Source organism: Sinocyclocheilus rhinocerous, unplaced genomic scaffold (assembly GCF_001515625.1).
Source record: "Sinocyclocheilus rhinocerous isolate Xijiao unplaced genomic scaffold, SAMN03320098_v1.1 scaffold596, whole genome shotgun sequence".
Taxonomy (NCBI): Eukaryota; Metazoa; Chordata; class Actinopteri; order Cypriniformes; family Cyprinidae; genus Sinocyclocheilus; species Sinocyclocheilus rhinocerous.
In genome coordinates, this window is record NW_015647023.1 from 27,871 (window position 1) to 35,063 (window position 7,193).

The window sequence follows — 7,193 nt, forward strand, 5'->3', positions numbered from 1 at the left end:
GGGGGGGGGGGGTAAATTCTTATGAGATATGTTATCGAACATTCAACGAGAGCAATATCACACTTGTAGCCATGCACTTATCAGCCATAGGTAAACACAGCCATGCTGATATAGAGCGATAACACATTGCTACGAGTCTGATATTGCATTTATACAACACTTCGTCGGAGTGTAAATAAAGAAACAATCACAGTGTCTTAAAAACCCCTTTAAATTATTTTTTCCACATCAATCTACACTTCATACACATGACACCGAAAAATCACAGCTTTGTGATAATTTTGCTAATTTCAAATTTAAAAAAATGAAATTACATTGCATAAGTATTCATACCCTATAGGACACTTGATATTTAGCTCAGGAGCATTGCAGTTTTGGTGGATTATCTTTGAGATGTTTCTACACTTTTGACTGGAGTTAGCCTGTGGAAAATTCAACGGATTGAACATATGGAAAGGCACACACCTGGTATATAAGGTCTAACAGCTGAAAATGCATATCGGAGCAAAAACAAAGCCATGAGCTCAAAGAAACGGCCTGCAGAGCTGAGAGGGGAATTGTCTTTAGAAACAGATCTGGGGAAGACTACAAAAAATTCTGCTGCAGTAAGGGAGGAGCATGTGGCCTCCATAATCCTTAATGGTAGAGGTTTGGAACAACCTCTTCCAAGAGCAGGCTTGCTGGCCAAAGTGAGCAATTGAAAGAGAAGCCTTGGTTAAAGTGGTGATCAAGAAGTTGATGGTCACTCTAGTTAAGCTCTATGATCGTGGGAGCTCCATGATCATCAGATGGGAGAAACTTACAGAAGGACAAACATCACAGCAACACTCCACCAATCTGGGCTTTATGGCAGAATGGCCAGACTCCAGCCTCTCCTCAGAGCACTCAGAACCTCAGACTGGGTAGAAGTTTCACCTTCCAACAGAACAATGACCCTAAGTACACAGTTAAGAGAATGCAAGAGTGGCTTATAAACAACTCCGTAAATGTCCTTGAGTGGCCCAGCCAGAGCTCAGACCTGATCAATCTTCTCTGGAGAAACCTGAAAATGGCTGGCCATCAACGGTCCCCATCAAATCTGACAGAAATATGCAGAGAAAAAATGGCAAATTCAGATATGCAAAGTTTGTTGAATCATACCGAAAAAGACTTGAGCCTGTAATCACTGACAAAGGTGCTTCAACAAAGTAGTGTGTTAAGGGTATAAATACTTATGCAATGTAATTATTGTTGGATATGAGATGTTAAAATATCCCAAGTTAATTCAAATTGTAGAAACTTGGTGGAACACTGGAAAAAACACCAGTCCTTTGCTTTCTTTTATTCCATTGAATTGAAGAAGCATAAATCTTTAACAATTCACATTACATAAAGTTCACAAATTCACATGGAGCAGGACTACTAGGATGGACATGATGAACAGGATGCACAGGACAAACCGGATGGTTAAGTCACCACAAACAATACAAAAAACTAAATCAAACTCGTACAATCAATTCATCAATAAACATCAATAGTGTACTCAATCCAAATAGGGATTACATATCTAAATAATTCAAATAAACAAATTCAAACTATACAATTGGCAAGCAGACTTACTTAAAGCATCCTAAGGGAAGGACTCAAAGAACATGGTTGGGTGTCCATTCAAACACCCACACCTCACCAATGCAAAAGGGACAAAGGAAGGAAGTAAGGTCTATTTATAGACCTTAACCAGGGGAATATGGGTAATGTAGTGCACCATATATGGAAATGCAGTTTACTAGGAATTGTGGGAGATGTAGTACAAAGAAAAAATAAGAAAAATTAGAAACAAATGAGTCAAATTCACAACAGCCGCCTCCAAATACAGTCATGTATTTGCTATTATTCATCAATTTGGAATAACGGAATCAACTTAGCAACTGGGCGTACGTAAGTTTTTCCATTAATAGCAATCTCAGCTACTCTCACACGTCCATCCTGACTAGGTAAAAGACGTACTACCCTACCAATGGGCCATGATGCTCTTGGAAGTTGAGAATCGATAACTAACACAACAGAAGAGTCATTTAGATTAGGATTTTCTCTATTCCATTTTTGACGGAGCTGCTGACCTGGCAAATAATGTCGAATAAAGGATGCCCAAAACTGGTCAACGAGGACCTGACTATGGCGCCAAGATCTACGGCCAAGTAGCTCGGTGTTAGCATAAATAAACTGGGGTAGAGAAGAATCTCGCCGCCCCATGAGGAGGAGATTTGGGGTGATGGGATCGAGGTCTGCAATGTTAGAAGTGGCGTAACCAAGTGACTTAGAATTTAACACTCCTTCAACTTCTGTCAGAACTGTCCGTAGAACTTCTTCTGATACTGTTTGGCTGCCAAGTACCACATGCAGAGCTGCCTTAACAGAGCGAATCTCTCATTCCCATGAGCCTCCAAAATGAGGAGTTTGGGGAGGATTAAATTTGAATTTGATCTGCTGATTTTCCAGTTTAACTTGTAACTCAGTGGTAAGGTTCTGGAAAGCTTCCTTCAATTCTCTTGCAGCTCCACGGAAATTACTTCCTTGGTCACAAAGGATTTCATACGGCTGACCTCTCCTGGATATAAAACGGCGTAGGGCCATTAGGAAGCTGTCCACATCTAAACTGGTTAACAAATCAAGATGCAGACATCGAGTAGTCTGGCACTTAAACAGAATGCCCCATCTCTTTTCCTTTCTACGACCAATCTTGACATGGAAAGGGCCAAAACAATCCATCCCAGTGGACCAAAAGGGAGGTTTGAACAACTGGAGCTTAGAGAGTGGAAGATCTGACATTTGAGGGATAGATGGCTTAGCTTTCCACTTCCTACATTCCAAACAAGACAACTGATGTTTTTTTTACGGCTTGTCTCCCTCTAATTATCCAATAATTACGGCGAAGTTCTGGAAAAATTCTCTCTGGACCAGGATGGAAAAGTTTCTCGTCAAGTCACCTTTATTTATATAGCGCTTTTAACAATACAGATTGTGTCAAAGCAACTGAACAGCATTAATTAGGAAAATAGTGTGTCAATAATGCAAAATGACAATAGTCAACACTAATTTTTCAGTTAAAGGCAGTTCATCATTGAATTCAGCGATGTCATCATCCAGCTCAGTTCAGTCTAAATAGTATCTTTGCAATCATTTGCAATCAAATCAACGATATCGCTGGAAATGAAGTGTACCCAACTAAGAAAGCCAGAGGCGACAGCGGCAAGGAACCAAAACTCCATCGGTGACAGAATGGAGAAAAAACCTTGCGAGAAACCAGGCTCAGTCGGGGGGCCAGTTCTCCTCTGGCCAGACAAAACCAGCAGTTCAATTTCAGGCTAGCAAAGTCACATTGTGCAGAGGAATCATCTGGTTCCTGTGGTCTTGTCCCGGTGGTCATCTGAGACAAGGTCTTTACAGGGGAATAACATCTGTATCTGGGGCTCATCTAGTTGTCCTGGTCTCCGCTGTCTTTCAGGGCTGTAGAGGTCCTTTCTAGGTGCTGATCCACCATCTGGTCTGAATATGTACTGGATCCGGGTGACTGCAGTGACCATCTGATCTGGATACAGACTGGATCTGGTGGCAACGGTGACCTCGGAATAAGAGAGAAACAGACTAATATTAGCGTAGATGCCATTCTTCTAACGATGTAGCAAGTACATCGGGTGTTATGAGAAGTGTTCCCGGTTCCGGTTGACCTAATTAATGCAGCCTAAAAATCCTTTAACGGATTTGAATATTAGAAGCGTATTAGTGTGTTATGTGTAAGCCAGGTTGAAGAGATGGGTCTTTAATCTAGATTTAAACTGACAGAGTGTGTCTGCCTCCCGAACAATGTTAGGTAGGTTATTCCAGAGTTTGGGCGCTAAATAGTCAAATCAAGTTTATTTGTACAGCGCTTTTCACCATACAAATCATTGCAAAGCAACTTTACAGCAAATTAAGTTTCTACAATATTTAGTGGTAGCTTATCAGTGGTGACTGTCAATTAATGTACATATGGCAGAAATGTACGGAAAAATCAATTTAAGACGTAATAAAACAGACGATGAACACTATTAACAGCAATTATTATATGATGCAATCAAACTTATAGCAAAATATGGTAGTTCTGTATGTTGTTTCAGGGTTGGCATCATCTGAGGTCCTCTGAGGGGTTGGCATCATCTCTTCTCAGGTGTTCTGGATCCAGACTGAAGCTGGTGTAAATCCTAGTGACATCCCGTGGCAAAAATCCAGAGTTTGGGCGCTAAATAGGAAAAGGATCTGCCGCCCGCAGTTGATTTTGATATTCTAGGTATTATCAAATTGCCAGAGTTTTGAGAACGCAGCGGACGTGGAGGACTATAATGTAACAAGAGCTCGTTCAAATACTGAGGTGCTAAACCATTCAGGGCTTTATAAGTAATTAGCAAGATTTTAAAATCTATACGATGTTTAATAGGTAGCCAGTGCAGTGTTGACAGAACCGGGCTAATATGGTCATACTTCCTGGTTCTAGTAAGAACTCTAGCTGCTGCATTTTGGACCAGCTGGAGTTTGTTTATTAAGCGTGCAGAACAACCACCCAATAAAGCATTACAATAATCTAACCTTGAGGTCATAAACGCATGGATTAACATTTCTGCATTTGACATTGAGAGAATAGGTCGTAATTTAGATATATTTTTGAGATGGAAAAATGCAGTTTTACAAATGCTAGAAACGTGGCTTTCTAACGAAAGATTGCTATCAAATAGCACACCTAGGTTCCTAACTGATGACGAAGAATTGACAGAGCAGCCATCAAGTCTTAGGGAGTGTTCTAGGTTATTATATGCAGAGTTTTTAGGTCCTATAATTAACACCTCTGTTTTTTCAGAATTTAGCAGTAAGAAATTACTCATCCAGTTTTTTATATCGACTATGCATTCCGCTAGTTTTTTCAAATTGGTATGTTTCGCCGGGCTGCGAAGAAATATAGAGCTGAGTATCATCAGCATAACAGTGAAAGCTAACACCGTGTTTCCTGATGATATCTCCCAAGGGTAACATGTAAAGTGTGAAGAGTAATGGCCCTAGTACTGAGCCTTGAGGTACTCCTTACTGCACTTGTGATCGATATGATACCTCTTCATTTACTGCTACGAATTGATGGCGGTCAGATAAGTACGATTTTAACCATGCTAATGCACTTCCATTAATGCCAACTAAGTTTTCTAGTCTATGCAAAAGAATGTTGTGGTCAATCGTGTCAAATGCAGCGCTAAGATCCAATAGCACTAATAGAGAGATACAACCACAATCAGATGATAAGAGCAGGTCATTTGTAACTCTAATGAGAGCAGTCTCGGTACTATGATACGGTCTAAATCCTGACTGGAAATCCTCACAGATACCATTTTTCTCTAAGAAGGAATATAATTGTCTCGTCACAGTCCTTGATGACTAAGCTAGATAATGGATGCTTGGGGTCAAGGATGACTGGATGAACCATTTCGGGTGCCATGTCCTCTACTCGTCTGAGCCTGCCGCCCACTACAATAAGTCCCGTTTCTTCTCTGAATTCAGGAGAAAGTGTAAGGAGACGACTTTGAGATTCAATAGGTTTTCCTTCCTTTAAACACTGGTACTCAGGGGGGAAGCTTTGTTGCTGGGCTTGTCTTAAAAGAAGGGTTTGAATGACTGAGGGGTCACAAGCGTCCGGACTATGTTGTCACAATAACTCTGTTGTGGCAGACTTTAACGCTGACCATGACTGGAAATTGGAAGGTGTCTGGGAGTACAAGATCTTCCAATTGTGTTAACCCACAAAAAAGTGGTTTTCGGAGCTCAGGATCAGGACTAGCAGATCTGCACACTAGATTGTGAGGCCACTGATGTGGAGGAAATTTAAAAAACGATGGACCTTGTCTCCATCTATGGTCAGGTTTGGCCAGCTCAACAAGTGTTCTGCCTCTAGTAATGTCATCTGCTGGATTCTGTGCAGAAGGAATATGTCTCCAAGAACAGAGATCAGTGAGTTCCAAGATTTCAGTGACTCGATTGGCTATGAAAACTTTATAACGGCAGGAGAGAGAATGCAGCCAAGACAAAACAGTTGTTGAGTCAGACCATAAGAGAGTATCTGTCAAGGGAATAGTCAATTCCCTTTGCAAGAGTTTGGAGAGCTGTGCACCTGTTAGAGCAGCGCAAAGTTCAAGGCGAGGGATGGAAATTTGCCTTTTTGGGGCAACTCGAGATCTTGCCATGATGAAAGAAGTATGTACCACGCCCTTGTCAGTTTCCATTCGCAAATACGCTACTGACCCATATGCGCTCTCTGAAGCATCGCAAAAAACATGCAACTCTCTGGATACAATTTGCTCGGAAGGCAAAGTTAAGTAACAGCGGGGAAGCTGTATCAATGACAGATCAGGTAGCTCAGTTTCCCAAGCCTTCCAGGCCCGTTGGATAGGATTTGGCATAAGGTGATCATCCCAACCCCGAGACTTCATCCAGCATTGCTGTACAATGACCTTAGCTCGCGTTGTAAAGGGAGTAATATAACCCAACGGGTCATATTGACTAGCGAGAACTTTATAGATATTGCGCATAGTTGTTGCGTTATACTCCACAGTTTGAGATCGATACCCCAATGAATCGGAGGGACAGTGCCAACTCAGACCAAAAGCTCCTTCTTTTGGATCCAAATGGTCTTGACTGATCCAAAGTTCTGCACTCTCAGACCTGGCTTCAGAAGGAAGATGTCTCACAACATCAGGCTGGTTACTTGCCCACTGTCTGATTTCAAATCCCCCACTCACCAGTAAGGAACGCATGCGGTCAAGGTGGTTCTTTGCGACTTGCACGTGTGGAAAACTCTCTAAACAATTATCCACATAGAACGACTGAAGTACAGAATTCACTATATCTTCATATCCTTCTTGGTAGTCATGGACATGCCTTTGTAAAGCATATGTTGCGCAACATGGACTACATACTGTACCAAATGGCAAAACTTGCCATTCGTAGACATAAGGTGGATTTGATCTCTGCAGGTTGTGCCACAGGAAGCGTAAGAGAGGACGATCTTCTGGTAGTAGCCTAATTTGGTGAAACATAGATTTTATGTCACCACTAATGGCTACTGGATACTGGCGAAATCGGAGTAAGACACCAAGTAAGGAGGGGCCTAATTGTGGACCAGGAAGGAGCTGGTTGTT

General features: G+C 41.6%; 1 long non-coding RNA gene across 1 annotated transcript in view; it reads right to left on the minus strand.

The window, feature by feature from the left end:
• The window catches only part of LOC107708303 (uncharacterized), a 10,422-nt gene extending 3,513 nt beyond the window's left edge, over nt 1-6,909 (minus strand). Inside the window, exon 1 of the long non-coding RNA XR_001636347.1 lies at nt 6,897-6,909. This is a non-coding gene — a long non-coding RNA (uncharacterized LOC107708303). The remainder of the gene's footprint in view (nt 1-6,896) is intronic.
• Between the last annotated feature and the right edge of the window lie 284 nt (nt 6,910-7,193).